The 24629-nt window shown below is 43.8% G+C and overlaps 1 protein-coding gene across 3 annotated transcripts in view; it reads left to right on the forward strand.

The window, feature by feature from the left end:
• Positions 1 to 8815: 8815 nt before the first annotated feature.
• SLC12A1 (solute carrier family 12 member 1) overlaps positions 8816 to 24629 on the forward strand; it is a 372378-nt gene continuing 356564 nt past the window's right edge. For all 3 annotated transcript variants that reach the window (XM_069222497.1, XM_069222494.1, XM_069222496.1), the window contains exon 1: positions 8816 to 8977. The gene's annotated coding sequence lies outside the window, so the exon portion shown is untranslated. The remainder of the gene's footprint in view (positions 8978 to 24629) is intronic.

Raw genomic sequence — 24629 nt, forward strand, 5'->3', positions numbered from 1 at the left:
GGAATGCTGGGTGGAAGGAAATTCGTGGCTCTTCTCAGATTCCAGAACTTTCTGTCACCGAAATGTGAGGAAAATGTGTTTGTTTAGCCAAATTTTGAGGTTTGCAAAGGATTCTGGGTAACAGAACCTGGGCAGAGCCCCACAAGTCACCCCATCTGGCATTCTCCTAGGTTTCTAGTTTTCAGAAATGTGCTGGTTTGGTAGGTTTCCCTAGGTGCCGGCTGAACTAGGGGCCAAAATCTACAGGTAGGCACTTTGCAAAAAACACCTCTGTTTTCTGTAAAAAAATGGGATGTGTCCACGTTGTGTTTTGGGCCATTTCCTTTCGTGGGCGCTAGGCCTACCCACACAAGTGAGGTACCATTTTTATCGGGAGACTTGGGGGAACGCTGGGTGGAAGTAAATTTGTGGCTCCTCTCAGATTCCAGAACTTTCTGTCACCGAAATGTGAGGAAAATGTGTTTATTTAGCCAAATTTTGAGGTTTGCAAAGGATTCTGGGTAACAGAACCTGGTCTGAGCCCCACAAGTCACCCCATCTTGGATTCCCCTAGGTCTCTAGTTTTCTAAAATGCATAGGTTTGGTAGGTTTCCCTAGGTGCCGGCTGAGCTAGAGGCAAAAATCTGCAGGTAGGCACTTTGCAAAAAACACCTCTGTTTTCTGTCAAAAAATGGGATGTGTCCATGTTGTGTTTTGGGGCATTTCCTGTCGCGGGCGCTAGGCCTACCCACACAAGTGAGGTATCATTTTTATCGGGAGACTTGGGGGAACATAGAATAGCAAAACAAGTGTTATTGCCCCTTGTCTTTCTCTACATTTTGTCCTTCTGAATATAAGAGAGTGTATAAAAAAGGCGTCTATTTGAGAAATGCCCTGTAATTCACATGCTAGTATGGGCACCCCGGAATTCAGAGATGTGCAAATAACCACTGCTCCTCAAAACCTTATCTTGTGCCCATTTTGGAAATACAAAGGTTTTCTTGATAGCTATTTTTTACTCTTTATATTTCAGCAAATGAATTGCTGTATACCCGGTATAGAATGAAAACCCAAGGCAGGGTTCAGGTCATTTATTGGCTCTGGGTACCTAGAGTTCTTGATGAACCTACAAGCCCTATATATCCCCGCAACCAGAAGAGTCCAGCAGACGTAACGGTATATTGCTTTAAAAATCTGACATTGCAGGAAAAAATTACAGAGTAAAACGTAGACAAAAATAGCAGATTTTTTCACCTCAATTTCAATATTTTTTTTTCAGTTGTTATTTTCTGTAGGAAACCCTTGTAGGATCTACACAAATTACCCCTTGCTGAATTCAGAATTCTGTCTACGTTTCAGAAATGTTTCGGTTTCTGGGATCCAGCATTGGTCACATGCCCCTTTCTGTCACTGACTGGAAGGAGGCTGAAAGCACAAAAAATCGTAAAAATGGGGCATGTCTCAGTAAAATGGCAAAACTGTGTTGAAAAATTGGGTTTTCTGATTCAAGTCTGCCTGTTCCTGAAAGCTGGGAAGCTGGTGATTTTAGCACCGCAAACCCTTTGTTGATGCCATTTTCAGGGGAAAAACCACAAGCCTTCTTCTGCAGCCCCTTTTTCCAATTTTTTTGAAAAAAACGAAATTTTCACTGTATTTTGGCTAATTTCTTGGCCTCCTTCTGGGGAACCCACAAAGTCTGGGTACCTCTAGAATCCCTAGGATGTTGGTAAAAAAGTACGCAAATTTGGCATGGGTAGCTTATGTGAACAAAAGGTTATGAGTGCCTAAGCGCGAACTGCCCCAAATAACCAAAAAAAGCTCGGCACAGGAGGGGGAAAAGGCCTGGCAGCGAAGGGATTAAAGGCACAATGATATTGACTCAGTAAAATATATCACTGAACCCAATATCCATTCAGGAGGCAATGAAGATTAGTAGGAGGAAGGAGGAAAGAAACAGAGAAGAGAAAATTCTTCAAACTTAGCAAAGGTCAGCCATATGTGGTACGTGAAATCTAATTGGGCTACAAGAAAAGGAAAACCCTCAGGTAAAGATTCCATAGATCCACCAAAAACTGCTACGTCTTCTTACAGTCCAGAAAGTCATGTGCTGGTTGGCTCTTACCTCCAAATGTACAGAAGTGTGGCTGGGAACCAGTGTGATGGTCCCAGTTTCAATGCCAGAATCTCCGTCCTAATGATTTAATATTCTTCTCTCCTTCTTTATGTTGCTCTACTCTAAGGTGGAAAATATGAACTGTGCAATCTCTAAAATCAGGCCCAGGCCACTGCCTTTCTCTATGACATGAGCTCCAAGATAGTGGCGCAGTGTGTTCCATTCTATGATTATTGCTAGGTGCAGAAGGTGACCCTGCTACTGTCTTACTAAAACTGGCAGTTTACTTCCCACACAGTAACTCAGTAACCAAATTAACTAGTTAATGAGCTACAGATTGCTCATGTCAGAAGCACGGAGCAAGGGCCACCACTCTGTTTTCAAGCTGTGCAGTCTGAAGAATCATGCAATAACTCATTTACTGAGTATACGCTGTGTTTATTGTACGTGCGTGTGTATCCCGGCACAGATAGGCTCATGATACTGCCTGCAACATGAGTGTTATATTTCGCTTTTTCCCTTTGGTGCCTTGCACGCTGTTAGTGACCTCCTCATTCCATTGAGTAAAGAAGCATTTAAAATGTGATTCTTGGGGGCATGGTACCCGTATGCTTTGAGATACAGTGCATATCATAGTTTGCTATATCCCTATATCATTATGGCCACTAAAAGCATTTTAAGTGTTGTGTAAAAAATCAACGGGCAAAGACACCCCTTAAAATAACGTTATTAGAAGGAAGAAGGAATATTATAGTATACTACCAGACTATCAAGGACAAACTGTTGATATATAAGATGTCGTAAGCTACATATTGACTACTAAAATATTGTCAAGGTAAGTATATAAAGGTAATTTAAGGTGTACTATACTTAACTTCATATAAAGGCGTCGTGACAATAATATTTTAAAGGTGCATGGATGTGGAGCTAAGAATAGTCATTTCATACATTCACATCCTGGGAAGACTGCTCAGCTAATAGAGCGTTTAACCGCTCTATTATGTAATTAACTAATTGCATAACATATTCACACACCCACGAGCTACCTTTTAAAACCACCTTCAGATCCACATCACGATCAATTCGCCGCACCGCGGTATTTACCCCGCTTTTGCAAGCGGACCTGTCGTAGCCACTAGTATTGTTCCAACAAATAATTACCCAGAATTAATCATTAAGTTAAAACGGAGAAAAGTCATCAATGTGCATTCTCTCCTAGGAGTGTGCTCTGCATTCCGAGAGGATACTTCTGCATGCTCCAAAGCAGCAGCGCCACACAGAGCTTTTCTGGGAACAACACTGCACCTCAGATGCTGTAAGGTTTCTAAAGAGCACATTATACTTAGAACGGACTGTATGTGGCACCAGAAAGTGTATGGACAAGGGCAATATGTGAAGCCTGCGTATCCATACAAGAATGATTCCACAAGATGTTTTAGTTGTTCCAATCTTGGAGAATACACTGTCTCACTTTCATATTTCTAAGCCTAGTCAATCACATCATCTGCTAATTCCGAAACAGGATGAAATTCATGTTTTGTTTTTCTTGGTTTGTAGACCAAAGTACTTATTTGAAAGAAAAAAATATCTGTCTAGCTGGAATAAGTATAGGTTAACCCCAAAAATGGATATTGTATTTCTATTTGTTATTTTAGCCGTGTGTTAGAGTGAAGGTGTCTGTGAACATAACTACTCGGTTTCAGAAGACAGACTCGGCTCAGATGTGTAGACTATTTTCCGTCTGCCAGGGAGAAGGCAGTTGGAGATCTAGGTGTGAAAGCCTCCTTCAGGGGATCTGCCACGAGAGTCCCTTGGAGAATGGAAAGGACTCCATGGGCTGAAGAACCGAGGGCAAAGATGGTCCAGAAGTGAAGCCATTCTAAATAGGACGCCCAACCTTGCATCCGGTTAGCTTGAATTCTGGGATGGTCTCTTTTTTAGATCTCTCTTAAGAGTCACTGTTTTTCTTAGGCAAGGAAGGGACCATACCTCATGTAACAGAAAACAACATTGCGTTCTGCTCCAATACTTTTTTCATTTAAGAACTAGCAAAGGGTGACGCTGGCACCCAGAACTACAATGCCCATGTAGTTGCAAAATTCTATAGCCACCTTATTTTACATTTCAGGGCCCTCCGAGTGTGTTGAAAACCGGAACAAATAGTAGGGGACAGCCTGGATTATACTTCACAGGAGAATCAGCTCCTATATGCCAGGGTTTTATTTTTTATCTACAGAATACTGTTGATACTCTGAGAGAGTCTCAGAGGACATCAAAGCTTCCTCTCTCAGTGAATAGTTGCAGCCACTGTGGGACTTGGCCCTCTCAGCATGGTGACCCCCAAACGTTTATCCTTACTCCTATCTTTTCTGAACTTGCTGAATTTGTTTTCATTGGCCTTAGGATTTTTTCCACTGCTAACCAGTGCAGAAGTGCTTGTGCTCGCTCCAGTAAACATGATAAAATTAGCTTACACCTGGTTGGTATATTTAATTTACTTATAAGGAATGTATGTCAGAACAACGCATGCCGGAAAAACCAATGCCTGAACAAGGAGGTCGGAACAACGACCATGTTGTTACCACTAATGCCTTTACCACGAATGCCTTAACAACGATTTTTCATTGTATAGGCATTTCTTGTAAAGGCATTAGTTATAAGCATGCATTGTTCCAGCATGCGTCCCCCCTTGTCCCCCCACCCCAACCCTAAAATTTACCGCGTCACCCCCACCCCCCCAAAACCACACCAACCCCCCATCCTTGCCCCTAAACTACCCCAACCCCCACCTCATCCCTGAAACATAAAGTACCCCAACCCCCACCCCTAAAACCACCCCACCCCTAAAACTACTCCGGGCCCCCCACCCTGCCCCTAAACCTAAACCCCCCAACCCCCACCCGCCCCTAAAATTACCTGACCCCCCCCAAACCACCCCAAAACCTAAAACCACCCCAACCCCAACCCCTAAAACAACCCCAACCCCCACCCCATCCCTAAAACCTAAACTACCCCAACTCCCACCCCTAAAACCACCCCAACACCCCCACCCCTAAAACTAAAAATACCCCGACCCCCCACCCCACCCCTAAAACTAAAACCCCGACCCCCACCCCTAAGACTAAAAATACCCCAACCCCCCACCCCGCCCCTAAAACTAAAACCCCAACCCCCCACCCCGCCCCTAAAGCAAAAAATACCCGACCCCCCACCCCCGCCCCTAAACCGCCCGACGCCCCCTCCCCTAAAACTAAAACCCCAACCCCGCCCCTAAAACTAAAAATACCCCGACCCTCCACCCCTGCCCCTAAAACTAAAACCCCAACCCCCCACCCCACCACTAAAACTAAAAATACCCCGACCCCCTGCCCCTAAAACTAAAACTTAAACCCCAACCCCCACCCCACACCTGCCCCTAAAACTAAAAATACCCCGACCCCCCACACCCGCCCCTAAAACTAAAACTAAAACACCAACCACCCACCCCCACCTTGCCCCTAAAACTAAAACCCTAACCCCCACCCCCGCCCCACTTACCTGACCCGACCCCCCACCCCTAAAACTAAAGCCACAACCCCCTACCTCCACCCTGCCCCTAAAACTAAAAATACCCCGACCCCCCACCCCGAAAACTAAAACCCAACCCCCACTCCGCCCATAAAGCTAAAAATACCCTGACCCCCACCCCGCCCCTAAAACCCCAACCCGCCACCCCCACCCCTAAAAGTAAAAATACCCCAACCCCCGTCCCTAAAACCCCAACACCCCAACCCCCGCCCCCTGCCCCACCCCTAAAACTAAAATTACCCCAACCCCGCCCCTAAAACCCCAAACCCCCACCCCTGCCCCTTGCCCCTAAAACTAAAAATACTCTGACCCCCCCACCACCGCCCCTAAAACTAAAACCCCACCCCGCCCCACTTACCTGACTCGTCGCGTCGTCCTCCTCAGCCGACTCCCTTGTTTGTTCCTTAACCACGCATGTTCGTTGTTCAGCACATGCGTGGTTAAGGCACAAAACAACGAAGTCCTGGTTAATGAAAGCGTAGCTCTCCTTTCGTTGCCCACAACTTCGTTGTTCCGGAGTCGGCCTTCAGGGCGTTTCCCCTTATAAGTCCCTAGTAAAGTGCACTGGATCTGTAAATTAAAACCTACTTGTGGGCCCGCAGCACTGGTTGTGCCACGCACTTCAGTAGCCCTTAACACATGTTTCAGGCCTACTCTTGCATCCTGTTAGCATTTTTTAACTGACAATATCTCCCTTTTCATTACGTATGTCACCCCTAAGGTAGGCCCTAAACAGCAAATAGGGCAGGGTGCATCGTAATTAAAAAGTTGTACATGCACTTCTTATGTCTTGTTATGGTGCACCAGAGCAGCAGGTGAGTCCAATGTCATACCAATGTGTGATAGGTGTGGTGTTTGACGGTATACCGTTAATGTAAACTAGTGAAGGTTTTGATGCATGCTACTATTGGTATGGTGCATATGGTCATGACTTTCTCCTTTTGTCTGTGTCATCCATGCAGGTCAACGCCCATCAACAGAAGGGGTTTTTGACGTGCCATCACCAAACTAGTGCGGACCCTGGGGGTCCGCAGCCGGTGAGCACCCACTGTAAGAAGTGATGGAAGGACCTGAGCCCTTGGGCCTGGAAGACTGCTGAGGCCCAGCCGGGGATGTCCTCCCAACGAGGGGGGGTGCCTGTCAGACCTTGACCACCCTAATGGCCCTCATTTTGGTGTTGACCTACCCTGAGGTGGATGGGCGTTTCAGGGCAACACAGCAGCAACAAGGGGGTAAGAACCCATGTATTTTTTTCTCATAGTTTGGTGTATGCTGTCTCAGTATTGCAGCTGTGACGATGCTGTAGGTGCTACAGGTATGTTGACTACTGAGAATACATGATGCTCCAGTTGCCAATATACAGACAGAGATGTGGCCTTTGTATTGGTATGGAAACATGTTGATCACCTGTGCCCAGCAAAATATATGACTGCATGTGGAGATGCACACTTGACTGAGCCATATATGTTTGTTAGCTGCTTTGTCATCCTTCCTACCTAGTGTCCCTAGGTCCATTCATCCAAATGGTGTATATATAGCTCTAGGGGTGTCAGACCACTACTATTTCAATGGTTCAGCTCGATGTGAAACATTGGGTCTGACAGATTAGTTACAGGGCCTAGTTACTCTGTGTCCTGGAACAGTTGAGTACTTTATGTGAGGCTGACATCCAAATCAGGCATTTGGTATGGCCAATTTAGTACTGTCTCTAAGAGGTTTGAGGATGTGTCCCCATTGTCATGTCATGTTTACACCATGGGGTATGTGAAGTTTGAAAAGGATGGACATCTTACAATGGCCCCTATCCCTGTCAGACATGCTGCCCTCAGTGAGGAGGCTATCAAGGGACTTGCAACTCAAGTCCAACCGAGTAATGCATTCCTGGAGGGCATTCACAGTGCACTGGCTGGCCTACAGAGATCCTTTCAGGCTCTGGCTTCCACAATGATAGCAGCCAGTCATCCTTTGTCTTCCGTCCCCCCTCACCTTCCTCTTCCCAATCCCAAACCCCTCTTCCCAGACCCAACCAAAGCACACAGACAGACAAGCATGGATCCACCTCAACAGCTCAGACTAACATAAGCACCACAAGACACACCACCGGCATGCACACAAGCAACATGCACCTGCAGACACCTCAACAGTCACAACCTGCCCTGACACCCCACCACCCCCAGCATCACAGATACAACACCTGACACACCTGGAGACACCACACCAACATTCACAGATCCACTACACCTATCTTACCCACAGACAGCACAGCAGTAGATCCTCAGATATCCACCCGCAGACACCACAACCACAAACACGCCTGCATGCAGCACATCCATGACACCTGCAGTCACCACCCCAACAGTCACCCATCCACCATGGCATCTCCTAGCACCTCCACCTCCTCTCCCCCCAAGACACATAAACGCCCACACTCACCCACACAACAGATACCCGCCCAGCCTTACTATAGAATTGGATTGCATACATGCCTGTACCTCTGTTTGCAAGCGTGCTAGCATCAGTTTGGGTAAAATCCCCTCAGTTTTGATTAGTGTAAATGTGCATATTAGATTTTACATCTTTTTCATGGAGGTTTTATAAAGTTGTCACTAATTGAAACCATGACCAAAAACAACGTTTGTAGTAACTGAAAGCAGTTTTTTGTCAATTACGAATGTTGCTGTACTCTGGAACATTGTTCAGCGCATTAGCTATTCAGATATGTATTGGCATAGTAATAACTGGCCTGAATGGAAACATTAATAATTTTACCTAATCGAAAAGCACTTTTTAAATTAGTGTAAGCTGCTTTGCCATATTCTCAATCAGGAACAACTTAATAAATGTGCATTAGTTAATGTAAGGCGTAGTATGCGCCTCTGCACTAATCACATCAGAGGGCATGTGCACAGTCTCTAAACTCTCTAGAAAGTTAGTCGTTCTTTCTTAAACGTGGTTACTCGATGTTCCTGGTTTATGAAGTGTGGCAAACGTCTCATTCGTATTCTTGCCACTATATTAAAAAGATTTGTTGAAGTTAATCTTTAAGCACCTATGAACGCATGAGAGGCACACAATAGGGCCACTGACGTATTCGGGCCAATGAAACAGCCGTATGGGAAGAACAGTCCGTAGGGTCAGAGGAATAAGAGGCAGGCTCCCAGTCCATGAACAGAGAGTCCTGGTTGGCAAACGCTAGTATGCAGAGCGGTGTCAACGCACTGTAGTCACAACAGGAGCAAGTGCAGATGCTAGCGTCTATGGAAATTCTGAGTAGCTGACAGGGCCTAGAACTGAAAATCAAACAACCCACCACCAAAGGTAAGAAATGAAGCTACTCTTCCTCCGAAAAGCAGGCGTTTGGAGACACTGACTGAGGGCATTCCTTTAAAAAAAGCGGTACACTTTTCATCAGGCGTTTAAAGAGCCTTCGTCAGCGCAATGTATGTTATAAAATACAATTAAATGTAAAAAAAATGTATGCACTTTGCCTAATTTTAAATGATGCAGTTTAACACGTGGGGGATTTTGTTTTGACAAAAATGTTACAGCAAATTTGTGCTGAGCCATAAACTGTAAAAAATGGGAAATTCCATTTGACTGCAGTTTTCATAGACAAACGCTCGTGATTAATATTCATGTTTGTGTGTAATTTATTTTGGATCGTGCATTCGGTTTTCGTTGTAATAGTTTTTAAAAATCGCCTGCTTGGATGTGATAAATTGCAATAACTGACAAATAATAGCATCTCCGTTTTCAGCAGTGTAACTTTGTTGTAATGGTCTTGGCAGAGAGTGTAATTATTAGCAGTGGTAGCGCACTGAGCACTGTAGCATTACAGTGGTTAGAGCATCTGAGGTAGTTCAAATATTGCGTAAATGTACATACATTTAATTCCTTAACTTTTTGGTAAGCGCTTGTATTTTCAAGTGAGCTGAGTAAATAACCACTTCACAACGGAAGCCAATGACCTGGGAAATTCTTGAGGCACTACACATTATAAGATGAAATCGAACAAACTGTATCTGTTATTAAATCGTTAAGTGTGTACATTTACATTTCAGAAGAGGCATAATTTTTGGAGGGGAATCCGAATTATTATTTTTCTCCTTCTGATTTCTGCCTTCCCTATTTAAAAATTTTTTTAATGTAATGGCATTATTTGCATGTCTTCCCTGTTTTTCCAGGCCTCTTCTTTTTATTTTTGACATTTTAACAGCTAATTTTACTCCTTTCCCAAACTACCATAATTCCGAAGCAAAATCAAATGTTTGTGTTTCTGCCGCTGAACTCAACCAGGTTTAGCACAAAAAATCAATTTCAGAAACAGAGGTTGCTCGAATGGGATATCACTAATGCTGGAATTTTCAATTGTCAAGTTTCAAATGGTAAAAACCATTTATTTCCGCCAGTTTGAAAGTTTGAAGCAGGTGAGTTTGGGAACGTACGATGAAAATTCCAGTTTAATCTTAGAAGAGGTTATTGGTGTCCAATGGTGTCCCTTGGTTTCAGTAGGTATTATTTCTTATACCTTACTCTCAATTTCTATGCTCGATACGTATAGGTCAGTGTCAGAAAACCTCAGCTAACAACAAGATATACTTAAAACAACTTTTTAACTGCTAATTTGGAATTTCCACAATTGGCCTCATGCAATGAAATATAAAGCCACTACTGCCCATGGATTGATTTTAGCAAATAAAATAAGTCCTGCCCGAGTTTGTTGTATGTGAACCAGTTCAGTAGATGGGCTCTTACTTGTGAGTATTGGTTCCGTTTTTAAAAAACACTAGAGTTTTACTCTCCTTGATGGAAAACTGAGACTTCCTTCCTCGCTATGGTGCGTTCGTTCATGTCTGCCGCCATCACTCTTGCATCAGACGTCAGATGTAGTTGAGATGTCAGTACCTCTTCCTCCTTGTTCTTTCGCCTCCGTGCACTACCATCCTCCACGCTTCATGCACTGGATTGATACAGAGGCACACAAGGGCTGTGAAGTAGTGAGGTTATGAGGCTAACCAAGCGCTGAAGTTTCCTGCAGTTTCCAGCAAGGTCACTGAGCTGTGGAGTCAGAATCGACAGGAGAACTCGCACACCATTCAAGGTACTTTCAGGAAGCAGCAGAGTTGATCTCAGTTCACTTCATACCTGATTTGGTTGGAGCTGGTTGGCGACTTCACTGTTCTACCCCACTCCTCTGGGAGCAGATGCTGAGGGCACGTACAGCAGTTTGCTGCCTGGAAGCCCACTTAGCCTCATTGTCCTGTTGCACCATGCCTGATGAGCTGCTTTCTCAGTTGTAATTTAGACCTCGAGAGGCTCAGAGGAAGATCTCAAAATCATTGTACATGTGCTTACATTTGCTTTAATATATGACAGACTGAATTGGTCACTAACCTGAAAGAGGAGAAGGCAGCAGCACGGCAAAAGGTGGTAGGTGAGTTGACCCAGTTCAAAAAGTATATCATTCCCTCAAAATTATTGTGTATGGCTTTTTAGTCGTACAGCGGAATTAAGAGAAAACTGTTTGCTCCTCGCCACATACACACCATTTCAATTAAACCTAATACCAGCAAAATACCCAGGTTGTTAAAGCATAAGTTTTTCATTTAAATTATGAGGACTCAATCTCGAAAAGTGGATGTAATGAATGAGTCACTAGTTGACAACAAAGCTATAAAAAACATATAAATCAACAAAACAACTATCTCTACTGCTGTTAACAAGGTCTGAGCAAGTAACTAATGACCATGTTGTAATGCCTCCACTAAACAAAAATAATATAATCTTTACCACTCATGCTACAAGCGCCTGTGCTGATGATTCCACCAATCTTACCAACTACTTCAAAATAATGAAAATCCCTGCAACCTTTTCAATAACACTTTCAATCACAGGGATAAAATGCTAAATAAGCAATCAGTTATAGAAACCCTAGCTCCTTGAAGCTTACTCCCCGATTTGGTATAAACTCTGACAGAATGATAACTACTCCACCAGTAAGGACCTCATTCCTGGTCCTGTCCTTTCTAGACTCTGCTTCTAATTTTGCTTTGATCTGCAGTCATGATACTCAAAGAAATCAGGTCAGGCAGAGCCTGCAAATTTCCAAGGTGTGAAAGAATATGCAGTCTTATTTACAGACCTTAACAATCTAATTGAAAATAATTTACTTGCAACAAACTTATGTAATATTAAAAGAGCTTGTACCCTTGGCCCCCCTGCTGCTACTCACTTTATTGCAAGATAGTATAAGAGATGGTCATTAGTTACAGACTTCTTTACAATAGGCAGTTTTAATGATTTATGGGAGCATTTAGTTCCACTCTATCAAAAATATATGAAAACTTAATAAATCAATTTGTTTTGATAAACAAACAGCCCTTCTCTGTGATATTTGAAGTGAATTAAAAAATATTTCAGAAAACCCACCTCAGTTGACTCAGTTTCCAACTCTACTCACTGTTCCCACCAACAACCTAGACATTAATTCGAGGACAGATGGTATTACAGACCTGATACAGATGCTTCAGAGAAAAATAGGACACCCATGAACTGAAAAACCGATAGAACTACAACAGGAAATAGAACTATGCAGGCTAATCTACCTCTTATTTTTTTTACACAGCTATCTAATAACAAGATTGCATTTAGCACAGATCCTTCAGTATCTTTAATACCATCTGAAAGGCACGACTTGACTGTAGCAATTTATTACATCAATGACTCCAGCAATATAACTATCCTCTACTGAAAATCTGACCGTTGTAACAGAGGATAACCTCTCAGAAAAGACTGTGGTTGACTGAGAAGGCTATATGGAAACTTTAGTAAACATATCCCTAAGTTAAGTGATCCCAACTGGAATCCTTCAGTGATGGCAACTAGAGGAGGATTGTCAGCATTACCTGAGTAAAAAGAGTCTTAAAAAGCTGAACAAAAGATTCAACGGGAAGACTAATACAATCACAAAAAAAATAGAGCACAGCATCACAGGAGCTATTTCCAACTTTTTAACAAAAGTTCAATCTTTCAAACATGATCTCTTAGATGTGTCAGGCTTATCTATTGAGGGACCCAGCACCATCGAAGGTACTCCGAATATACTTTAGGAACCAACAGGCCTATAATAAGGCACAAATGTTCATGTTTAAGGGGATCAGCTTCAAAACCTGAGGGAGAAACAATTGTTGCCTCATCCGATAGAACAGGTTTGACTCTAAACAAAAAAAGCAAAGCTCAGAGGATAAAACAACTCAACATCCATGAGAACCTAAAGGGGGCGTGGCCTGGGGCCGATGGAGCTGCACGCATAGTGCGACGCTCCCGGGCCTCAAACCAGGCCCGAAGCATAAATCCTGCCATAATAATGACAGGAGGCCCTGAAAATTGAAAAGAAGTGATCGGAGAACATGCGGCACGGGTAGGGACCGCGGCGCCCCTACTTTGAGGTGGATTTTGCCCGAAAATCGCCTCGACAACTCCACGGCTGCTGCGATCCAAAATGGCAGCCACGGCGGAGCAGTGAGAACGTCGCGGCCGCGGCCTTCGGCTGGGGGAGTGCAGCGGACCTGTGGAGGTGAGGACCCCCGCGCCATCCATTGAGGAGCAACAGGGGTACAAGCACCTTTGCCCCCAGCGGCGAGAGTAAAGATACGAAGCGGAGCACCAGCAGACCTTGGGGAGCGTGGGGGGGGAGCGGATGAGGTGCAGAGTCCCTGGGGCTTCGAGTCGGAGAGAGGCGGCTTCGAAGGATTGGGTCCCCGGCTGCTGCGAGGCCAGAGAGAGTGTGAGGGCCGCCTGCTGTGTCGGGAGCTGATGCTGGCACATTGAGGGGAGTCGGGGACCATGTCCTCATGCACCCCAGAAATCCATGATATCTTGCACAACGGAGGCTCAGTTGGAGGAAGAGATCGGGGACATCGGTGCGGCACTCCCCCCTGCTGCCAAAACATTAAGCTGATGCCGTCGGCCGATGCCCGGCCGGAGGTGAGATTTTAGCAATGCCTTTCTACATTCTCAGGCTGCCCTAGCCGGCGGTCAGCACGTGCTTAACTGTGGGTGAACCCCCTCGTGGACAAGCTGCCCAAAACAGAGAACATCTCACAGTGCTTTCCAAATGAGAATACCGGGACTGGGGACAGGCGACACCCAGGTTGGACAACATTGACGAACGTTACCACCTTTTACAAATTCGAACGCCCATCACCTACCTGAGGCCTATTACAATGGTAAAACCCAAAAAACACGACAAGCCGTCAGCGGGGGATTCCTCGCCCACTGGAAATCCGCCCCCAACACCCGCCAAGGAATCACAAGCTGGACACGAGCAACAAGAAACAACTCTGGACACTGTGCTGCTGGCCATTAAAGATCCCCGCAAAGGACTTGAACGCAAGATTGACAACCTTACCACAGATCTTTCCCTATTACGAGATGATCACCGTAAACTAAAGGAAATGGTGGGTTCGCACGAGAGTACGCTGACGAGGTTTTAGCGGCACACAAAACCTCACCCTCAGAAGTTAAAGACCTGGCCACCCAGCTGAAAACATTGGAAGCAAGGGCGGAAGATGCCGGGAACCGAGCCCGACGGAACAACATCAGACTGGCAGGGGTTCCGGAGGAAGCGGAGTCCGTCGCAGCCAATATAGAAACGTTCTTGGAACAGTGGCTTAGAGACACGGTGGCCCCAGAGGGCTTCTCACCGTTTTTTGCAGTAGAACGAGCCCACAGAGTCCCTGGCGGACCCCCTCCACCGGGAGTCAGGCCACGACCGATAATCGTCAGATTACTCCACCACAAGGATAGGGACTATGTACTGTCACAATCCCGCCAGCAAGGAGAGATACAATTGGACGGTCAAAAAGTCATGATATTCCCTGACTTTACAAGAGAGACGCAATCACAGAGGGCATCCTACATTGCAGTAAAACGTACCATGCGAGATCATGGTATAAAATATGCCTTGCTCTTTCCAGCAAAACTCCGAGTGGAATACGATAATAGGACCCATTTTTTTCTCACCCCTCAATTGGCGACGGATTGGCTTGAATCACTGAACATCCACTGCAGATCAGCCCGCGATAGACCATCTCGAAACCCCGGGAAGAAACGTAGTAGATCTCGGAAGTATACCACAGAGGCGGCCCCATCGAAACATCAGTCTCTTCAGGAGATGCGGGATGCGGTAAAAACAGCAGCAGCGCTGAGCGGAGGAGACTTCCACACACGTCGGACCCCGGATGCTACATCGGATGTCGATTCAAGTTGCGAACACTCCTCAGCATCCTCCCGAGACACTCTTATCGGCTTGCCACTAATCACCCCAAGATCAGCGGACGAGCTTATATGACCTCACTGAAGGAACAAGCTGACAAGTGAGCTGGTGCCTGTGGGAGAACCTTGCTTTGTTTGAGGGCCCTGCTGGGTCCCACCCGTGAATACATGACGATATGACCCTGGATAACACTTCCTAACCGGCACATTCCATGTGGTCGGGCCTGGGGAATGGTCCGGAGAGCTACCTCTTGGTCTCTGGCACACCTCCTGCCAATAGGTTGATAATTAAGATTACAATAGTTGTAATGGTTTGGACGGGGAGAGTTGTAGGTACCGGTCCTGGGGAGTGGGAGTTGCAAAGGGGTTTTGATTTTGTTTTTGTTGTTTTAAGGGTACATCATGCACATCTACTTCACGGCACAGACAGTTCACACCTTAGATTACTGATCTCGATAGGTAGATCCATTAGTAGTAACAGAGCGGCGTTGGCAGGCCGCCTTTATGTTCCTCCTTAAATTATGACCAAAGAATACAAGATAATCACATGGAATGTTAGGGGCCTAAATAACATGTCCAAAAGGTACAAAGCTCACAATTTCCTTAAGCGAAGGGGAGTGCACATAGCTATCTTGCAAGAAACCCATTTGCTAGAGCAGGAGGTTAAAGCCCTGAATAAGCGCTGGAGGGGACAAATCTTCGCTACTGTCCACTCGGCGTTTGCGAGGGGAGTGTTGATATGGATCCGACCATGTGTTCCATTGCAGGTTCTCCATACCTTGATTGACACGGAAGGGAGATATGTAGTGATCTCTGGTAGATTGGACGGGAGGGAGGTAACCATTGCGGGACTATATGCCTCAAATCACGACCAGGGGAGATTTCTAGATCAACTATCGCTGGTCATGAGCACGCTCCTCACCAGCACCACACTAATAGGAGGGGACTTTAATTGTGTAACGGATGCCACAATGGACAGATCGCACCCACCATTGCTGCAATCTGCAATCCATAAAACAGCACTGCACTTTCGGAAGTGGCAGAGACACTGGCAACTAACGGATTGTTGGCGCAAACTTAATCCCCTCAACAGAGAATATTCTTTTTACTCAGCAGTCCACGACCTGCACGTACGACTGGACACCTTTTTGGCATCTCCGGAGGTGCAATCTGTGGTGGCGAAGACCGAGTATCTTGACCGCACCATCTCAGATCATAATCCCTTACTAATTTATTTGACCTGGTGCGGCGAGAGACCTTTGATTCCCACTTGGCGCCTAAGAGCAGAGTCACTTGAGGACGAGGCTTTTAAGGCTCTACTGAGTACGCAGATCACTGACTTCTTTAGGAACAATGCTGAAACTGCATCATCCAGATCCATCGAATGGGAATCCTTTAAAACAGTGGTCTGGGGATATCGTATTAGCACGACTGTAGGAGTACGCAAGGTATTGGAGACTGAACTAAGTGATCTTGAGAATTCCCTTAGAGATCTCGAACGCAAACACCCGGCACAGCCCGACCTCTCAGCACAACTAGAAGAGACAAGGGCTGGAATAGCAGAAGCTAACATTAGACTGTCTCGTTTCGATTACAAGCAATTTTTGCAGAGGCAACACGCGGAGGGTGACAGGGAGGGTGCCCTCCTGGCCTGGTTGGCTAAACCACCTCAGCATCAAACCATAGTGGTAGAGCTGGAGGCTACCCTGGGTACTAAAGTGTATGGGCAGAAGGAGATCAATGCTACCTTTCTTGAATACTACTCGGAGCTATATGCCCCCCCCACCGAAGTACTTAGTGACGCTCAATTACAAGAACTGGGAAACCTCAATCTCCCAACACTAGGAGGGAGGATAGAATAGCCCTGGCGACTCCCATATCACTTACAGAAATAAAGACGGCAATTCAAAGTATGGCCAGAGGCAAGGTCCCGGGAGCGGATGGTCTCCCCCTGGAGTTTTACCTTACGTACCAGGATGCATTGGCTCCCCAGCTCAGCATACTATATGCGGAGGCATGGAATAACAATAGCTTGCCTCCTTCCACATTACGGAAGCTATAATGATTCCTCTTTTGAAACCCACCAAATCCCCCACGGACGTTCGATCATACCGCCCACTATCAATGTTGAACTTAGATTATAAAATACTAAGCAGGGTACTAGCTAATAGACTTCTACCGCACATGTCCTCGTTAATCCATCAGGACCAATCGGGATTTATCCCACAGCGTAGCACTGCCCAAAATATTCGACGATTGATTTCACTCCTTCATGCCCTGCCTTCTGATGCATCTAGAGCAGTGATCATCTCGATTGATGTCAAGAAGGCTTTTGAGAGCCTGCGATGGGACTACTTAGAACGAGTCATGCTGCAGCTGGGACTGGGGGAAGGTTTTGTCAAATGGACGAGGCTTCTTTATACAAACCCCACGGCGCGAGTGCGCACAGGCCGTATAATATCCCATTCTTTTGTCATAGGTAGGGGCACAAGACAGGGCTGCCCGCTGTCACCTTTACTTTTTGTATTGGTAGTTGAACCTCTTGCCCAGTCGGCTAGATCCCAGAGGTTTTATAAAGGCATTACAATCAATGCCCGGACACATCATATTGCACTATATGCGGACGACATGTTACTTTTTCTCCAGAACTTAGAGGCCGACCTGCCGGTGCAATGACAATTTTAGACAACTTTGGTGCGGCATCCGGGCTCCGGATTAATTGGGGGAAGTCGTCCATTTTTCCGGCTATCAGGGGCATCAGAGAACCAACGGATAATCGGGGCCTCCCGTGGTCCCCGTCCACATTCAAATACCTAGGGGTTAATACCTATCATTCTGCTGAAGAACTACTGGAGGGGAACATACAGAGCACAATTAGGAATATCAAAAACAGCATGGTATTCTGGCAGACACTTCCGTTGGCAGTCACTGAGAGAGTTGCGCTGATTAAGATGATAGTGCTGCCTAGAGTGTTATACTACTTCGCAACCATTCCACTCATAATTCCGAGGGTAGTATTTAAAACAATTACGTCCTTGATTACAGGGTTTATATGGGGAACCGGCAGACATCGGATTGTGTTGCGCACCCTCCAAAGATCAACAGCTGAGGGTGGTATAGCCGTTCCTGACTTCGAACTATACTATTGGGCGAGCCAACTCCAGTGGCTGGCGCGATTTCTCAGGGCACCCCCAGAGGGAGAGGCCCTGAGAGCCCCTCTCCACTGCTCCCGAGATAGAATTTTGGGCATATTACTAAACCCCAAGAAACAGAATAGACCGCTTCCTGTGGAATGGGAGGCATCACGTTACTGCTGGGAACAATACCTAAAGCGAACGCACACCAGAGCTCCATACTCACCAGAAGCCCCCCTGACTTGCGTGAGATCTATTGCGGAAAATCATGTGATAGTGGGTATCACCCGATTCATGTCATTTCAGATCGACACCATAGGGGTTCTATATAATAATGGGAAACTATGTACCTATGCAGAACTGCAAGAAAGGTTCCAGCTCCCACCAGGGCTGTTCCTAACCTATAACGCGATTGCCAGAACTCTTCGTAGACAGTGGTGTACAGGGCTTAAGGAACCCCCCAGACATCCTACCTGTGACCAAATATGCACTATAGGAGACCAAGGGAGGATCATATCAGGGATATATACTTCCTTGATAACCAGCACATGTCTTCCCTTAAATAAACTTAAGACCAAATGGCAGGGGGAACTGGGTGTTACAATAGATGACGCACAGTGGTCCAGAATAACCTCACACATATATACAGTCTCTAGAAATGCCAGGTTTAAATTAATAAATTTATATGTCTTTCATAGGGCCTACTTAACCCCCTATATGATATTAAAGATTTATGGTGTAGAAAATGCCAGTTGCCCTCGCTGTGCAGAACTGGCAGCGGAATTGTTGCACATGCTCTGGAGTTGCCCACTAATCTGGGATTACTGGGCGGGGATATTTGAGGCGCTCTCCAACTGCACGGGTAGAACATTACCCCGAACAGCCATGGTGGCGGTCTTGGGAGATTTCCCACGCCCCAGCAAGTATAAAATCACAAACCGGTTCATAGACCTGGCCCTGATATTAGCAAGGAGAGAAATAACCTCGCACTGGAAAGATCCGAAGGGCCCACAGATAAATCGTTGGAGAAATGCATTAATTAAATGGGCGGAAACCGAAGGGGCAGTACTACTGAGGGAAGCTCTCAAGGGCCTAGGAACTAGAGACAATGCTCAGCATTGGAATACGACACTGGACAATTTTAGAACACCCGACACTTCTAATTCTGATACAGAGGCTAATTTATCAGAGCCAGACCCTGCATAACTAACCAAGATACTCATACAGGAGATTGTACAAGAGGTCAAATATGTTATCCATTTGTGAACTGATCAAACACATTTAATGCAATTGATAGAATGTGCAGAAGGGAAAGGGGAGGGGGAGGGGGACCAAAATTAGGAAGTTATTTTGTTATATATGCGTTGTCATGCAAATATAAAGCAATAAAAAGAGATTTAAAAAAAAAAATCCATGAGAACCTAAAGCATAAACTTGCCCCAGGTCTTGAAGAGGCTTTCAACAATATCGTTAAATCTATCCTAGTAATTAAACAACATTATCAACCAATGCCATCCAAAGGCATTTGTAATACAGGCTTCAATTTAAATAATACTGATGACCAATTGGCTGACAGCCAACTAGTAATCCAACCACCTTTTAGTAACTGAATTAGCTACCCATTTTCTTCCGGAATGAGAAACACAAAGCCAATACACAGATTTGTACTGGAAAAGCAGCTCAGAAAGATCTCTATCAGGTACCATATACATCATCCTTACACAATCAACACTGCTAGATTTAAAGAAACCAAATAGGAAAGCCATCAAGTAAACTTATTTCCAGTTTCCACAGTTTAAAGATTTAACTTCAGTTTTGTATATCTGAGAGCAACTCTTCAACAACAATGTTACACAAACATTATATCTATAATACAGTGATTTACATAGTTCTATAAATGCTGCAATGTGATTTTCCAATGCAGACAGTTGTTTAGTTTTGGATAAGAGTGAATCTATCAAGGTTCAAAATAATTTTTAATGCTATCCTTAACATTGTTTCATAGCATAGTGAAAATTGTCCAAATCCACACTGTTTATTTATCAAGACCCACGGAGAGAATCTAATTAGAACGTCATCCTAATGTTTACCACAGGTGTGACCCACAGATATTTCTGTCATCAAAAATAATGATCACAACAATCTCGGTATCAGCCCCAAATAATATTTCTACCAGCAATATAGTGTATTCCAACAAACGTTATAAGAAGTTACCAATTTGTTCATGTTATTTCATATTAAACATATTCTCAGCGGGGGTATTGTCTAAACCTCTATCTTTTAGCATTTTTGTTGACCACAAGTCCCCTGTTTTTTGAGACTGTACATATGTGTGATTATCATATAATTTCTCTGTTTCCTAAAGGAAAACCACCCTTTTTAAAACTTTAGATACTATGGTTGTCCGTTTTCAGCATGTCAAAAGGTCGACTCCCAGTGGGGGCAGTCATCCCGTAAAGGTGAACGAACTGAAGACCACTTGTTTGGATAATAGTAATACTGGTAGTTTGCTTCCCTGTAAGACTTCTATAAGAAGTCTTATGTATTAAATTAAAAAGCTACAATTATTTATTTTATAGTTGACTGTATGAATTACTGTTTAACTCGTTGTATTTTACTCAAACTGTTAACAATAACAACAATACCAACATGTATGAAGTATGCAAAAATGTATTCTAATTACTATTATTATGACTGTTATTATTATTATTATTATTATCAAATAATAGTCATAGTAATCATAATGATACTAATAATACTATTAATAATAATGATGGTGATACTGTGATGATAGTAGCAAAAGGGTGCAGCCCCAGGGATGCAAGAAGCAAAAAGGCTCAGCAAGTTAAGTATTTGCTGTTGGCATTTTATGTGACTTGCAGGTCACGAGCTTGAATACCAGTACTAAGTACCATTAAATACTTGGAAACCGAATACTTCTGTATTAGGCATGGCATCACAAATTCTAGTTGTTATTATTAGAAATGGAGAGAACAAAGAAAGAAAAGAGATCTACAAAGAACATGAAAGCCAATCTTTTTTGAGAAATAATAACACCCAAAGATATGTCATATGAATATATGCACTTAGAATTCTTTGATGACTTGCAATATTGTTATGACACACAGGCGGGGGTACTTTATCCCATATATTGTTAGTATTGTTGTTATTATCATTATTAGTTTTGTAAATAAACGAATAATGCAAATAATGCAACTATTCACCATAACCATTATCCACATCAGCATTATCATTATTTCCCTTAATATCGGTAATCTATTTTACCTTCATTTTTATTGCCTTGAAGGTTTCTTTCTATTTTGACTATTTTCATTTTCCGATCCCTTCTTGCATTTTAGATTTTGCTTACTTTAGTTCTCCTTTTATCTTTTCATCATCTTTATTTTGTGTGCTGAGCTTGCACGGATCCGCATTCTTTACGCTATCACACTGGCACTCACTTTGCCAGTGGAGCACCAATGCCCTCCTACAGCCGCTGCATATAAATCTTTCACTGATTTTCAGCAACACAGACTTAACACCTCCCTATAATAATTCAAAGTGTATGTGAAAATAAAGATCACATGCTAAGACAGGGCTGATCTTTGTTTAAAACTTACCCTGGGTAAAACCAATTTTAGTACCTCTTCTAATCCTCCCTCGTCAATTTTCCCCCTCCTTTACACACCTGCCTTTTCTAAGCTCTGTACACAGTAGCCTTTACTATGACAGAATGTAATAGTGCTGCTTTTCTATGCTTTGTGTGAGAATGAGAAAAGCCTATTCTACCGTCTGACACTGTTGAATGTTGTACCCATTGTGCCCACATAGTATCACGACATCATCCTGAGAATAACTGCGCGCTTCATAAATATAGTTCATTCATAAATTCATGAAGACAATATTCTTGCTTCTCTTGTAGTTCAAACCATACCTATTAAAGGATCCCTTGCAGGGAATGTTGAGGAGCGAGTCTCCAGGAAGTACAACACAATTTTGAGAGTTTTGGAATGTCTGTGCCCTGCCACATTCACTGCTCCTGCCCTTGTCTTCACCCTTGTTACTGCAGATAATCTTAGTGAGGAAGACTTTTTGTGTTATTTCCAGGTTGACTCCCTTAGCAGTGACCAGCCTCTAAGCACACATTTTTCTCTGCTCTCCTGAATCACCTATTAGGAAGCTAAATTGGAGGTGAGAGGTTGTAAAAAGGGGTAGCAGTGAGAGGGAGAAGGGAGGGGTGAATGGGGATGGGAAGAAACAAAGGAAGAGTGGGAAGATTTATAGAGAAAATGAAAGTCCTTGGCAGCCTGTCAAAAATTAAATAAAGGCAGGCAATTAAGTCAGTTAATTTTGTGCCCCACAAGCCTAGGTTCCCTGGTCCTCAGCCCAGTTCGCCCATACCCATGGCTGGCCCTGTGCAGGCCCAAGTCTTCTGTATGTGTGCGGAAAGCAAGGATAATGCACGTTACTCACTCCCATTCTCACTCCTGTCCCAGATTTGCTATGAATTAGTGTGGGCGATGTCGCATCACAAAATGGAGCAAACTGCATCTTGATCAACTGTTATATGGAAAATGAATTTCCACCTGAAAAATTGAGCTCTGGCTGATTTATGAAAAAGGATGTTAGGGGATGTGGTTACAGGATACAAACAGTGCCGATACGTCTATAATACCACGCAAAGTCAAATGTACTAAAGTAGCGTAACCTGGCTGTGTGTAAAATCAAAGTGCCAACCCAAGACAGGGTCAAGCAATGGGTAAATGAAATATTGCTTATTTTCACGCATTACTTGTGTAACCTTAGATTTACACACCCTGCATGCTTAAAGTTGGGCATAGAAATTTGTAATAGAGCGAATGCCTTCAGTGCACATTGCACAGTACACAAATTGTACACTTTGCTGCATTCGCGCCGTGTCACAATGGTTAGTTTAGGGCTAAAACAGTATTTGTTTTAGCGCTGTTGATAATGTTATTTGCATTATTTTTAATTTCCCGGGACCCATTGCTGTAGAATTTCACACTCAACTGCACTACCTAATTTTTAGGAACTCTCGACCATAGTACGCTTAGGTACATGCCCACTTCCTAGGTAACAAGGCAGATTTTGGAATACTGCAAGTGAGATTGTCCTTTGACGATGACTAATAATAATTATAATAATAATAATAATAATATGTACGTTTTTATAAACGTAGAAAAGGATGGAAGACAGCGTCTGACCCAAAGGTTACCAACAGATCACTGGAGCAGACAAGTAATAAATTACATGAATAACCGCAAGATTAAAAAATCTATTGATTTCATTACACTACTAGCAAAAAATCTGAAAATGCATACATCATTTGTTTTTCTCTGTATTAAAATTAACCTTTCACAATGGGTAAGCTGCTTTATCTCCCACAAATGTACAGTTTAGGGAAACATTTCTCGTGCTAGAGCTAAAAGACACATTCATGTATAAAAAACCTAGGTTATGTCAGCCATGGAACTTGAAAGATTAGAGAAGGAATTGTAATAATCTATTATCGATGGAATAAAGAAGATTCAGCGTTACCAGCACACAATGAACCCACTCGCTCAACACTTGCCCACTGTTGTCTCCCAAAAGCCGACTCCTTGATTTCAACCAGCTACTTACAGGGTGAAGTCACATTTGCGACTGTTTTTACATTAGCACATTGAAGTAAGTTGAAGTTATCACACAGAAACTGAACACTGGTTCTGGTGTTTTTTTCCTTAAGCAGATGTCAACAGTCAACCCAGGCTGCTGCAGTCAACTCCCAACTGGGTACCTCACCAACATTCCTAGAATCCTCATAACGGAGAGGTTCCATAAGGGAACACAAGAAATGGTCTTAAGGGCCACTAGCATTTCAATAACCTTTATTCACACAGTTATCATAATGAAATATTACACACATATTAAAAGATGCGGGCTAGTTGCACGCAGTCATGTTTGTGTAGAAAAGTAGCACCAGGATATATGTGGTGGTAAGTGAATCTATCACTTATACACATTTATGAGAATAAGTACAGATAGTTAGCCCTGAACTGCAAATCAGATGCCAAATACAAGGGTCAAATGTAACTTGTACCACGTAGCTCTTGCACTCAATTTTATCAACTATGCCTAAAAGACTATAAAATAGTTGAAAGCTTCAAAACTAAGGTCATTAATGTATGCCTTTATTTGTTGAATGACAATCTTATATTAGCTACTGTGAGTGATTTTCTCTTGTGGCTCACATTAGTGACATTGTCAGCAGTTGCTTCAAGCAGACAGAGAATTTTCCCTTTTTTAGTTTTTCACAGTGCCACTTTAATTGCTGATAGTAGTCAATGCCATAAACTAATTGATGTGGTAGTGGTGGGAGACACGACAAATACTTAATGCTCGATTCACAAACTGCATTTTGTAGTACAGAAAGTAGTGCTACATTAGCACTACTTACTTAGTACAGGATGCAACCTATGCAAACCTGAGTGTAAATCTCCACCTTCCCTATCTTGCTATAGGGAAATCCTCACACATGTACGTTTATTACTTAATAGTCA

This window comes from Pleurodeles waltl, chromosome 3_1 (genome assembly GCF_031143425.1).
Source record: "Pleurodeles waltl isolate 20211129_DDA chromosome 3_1, aPleWal1.hap1.20221129, whole genome shotgun sequence".
In the NCBI taxonomy this organism is placed as follows: domain Eukaryota; kingdom Metazoa; phylum Chordata; class Amphibia; order Caudata; family Salamandridae; genus Pleurodeles; species Pleurodeles waltl.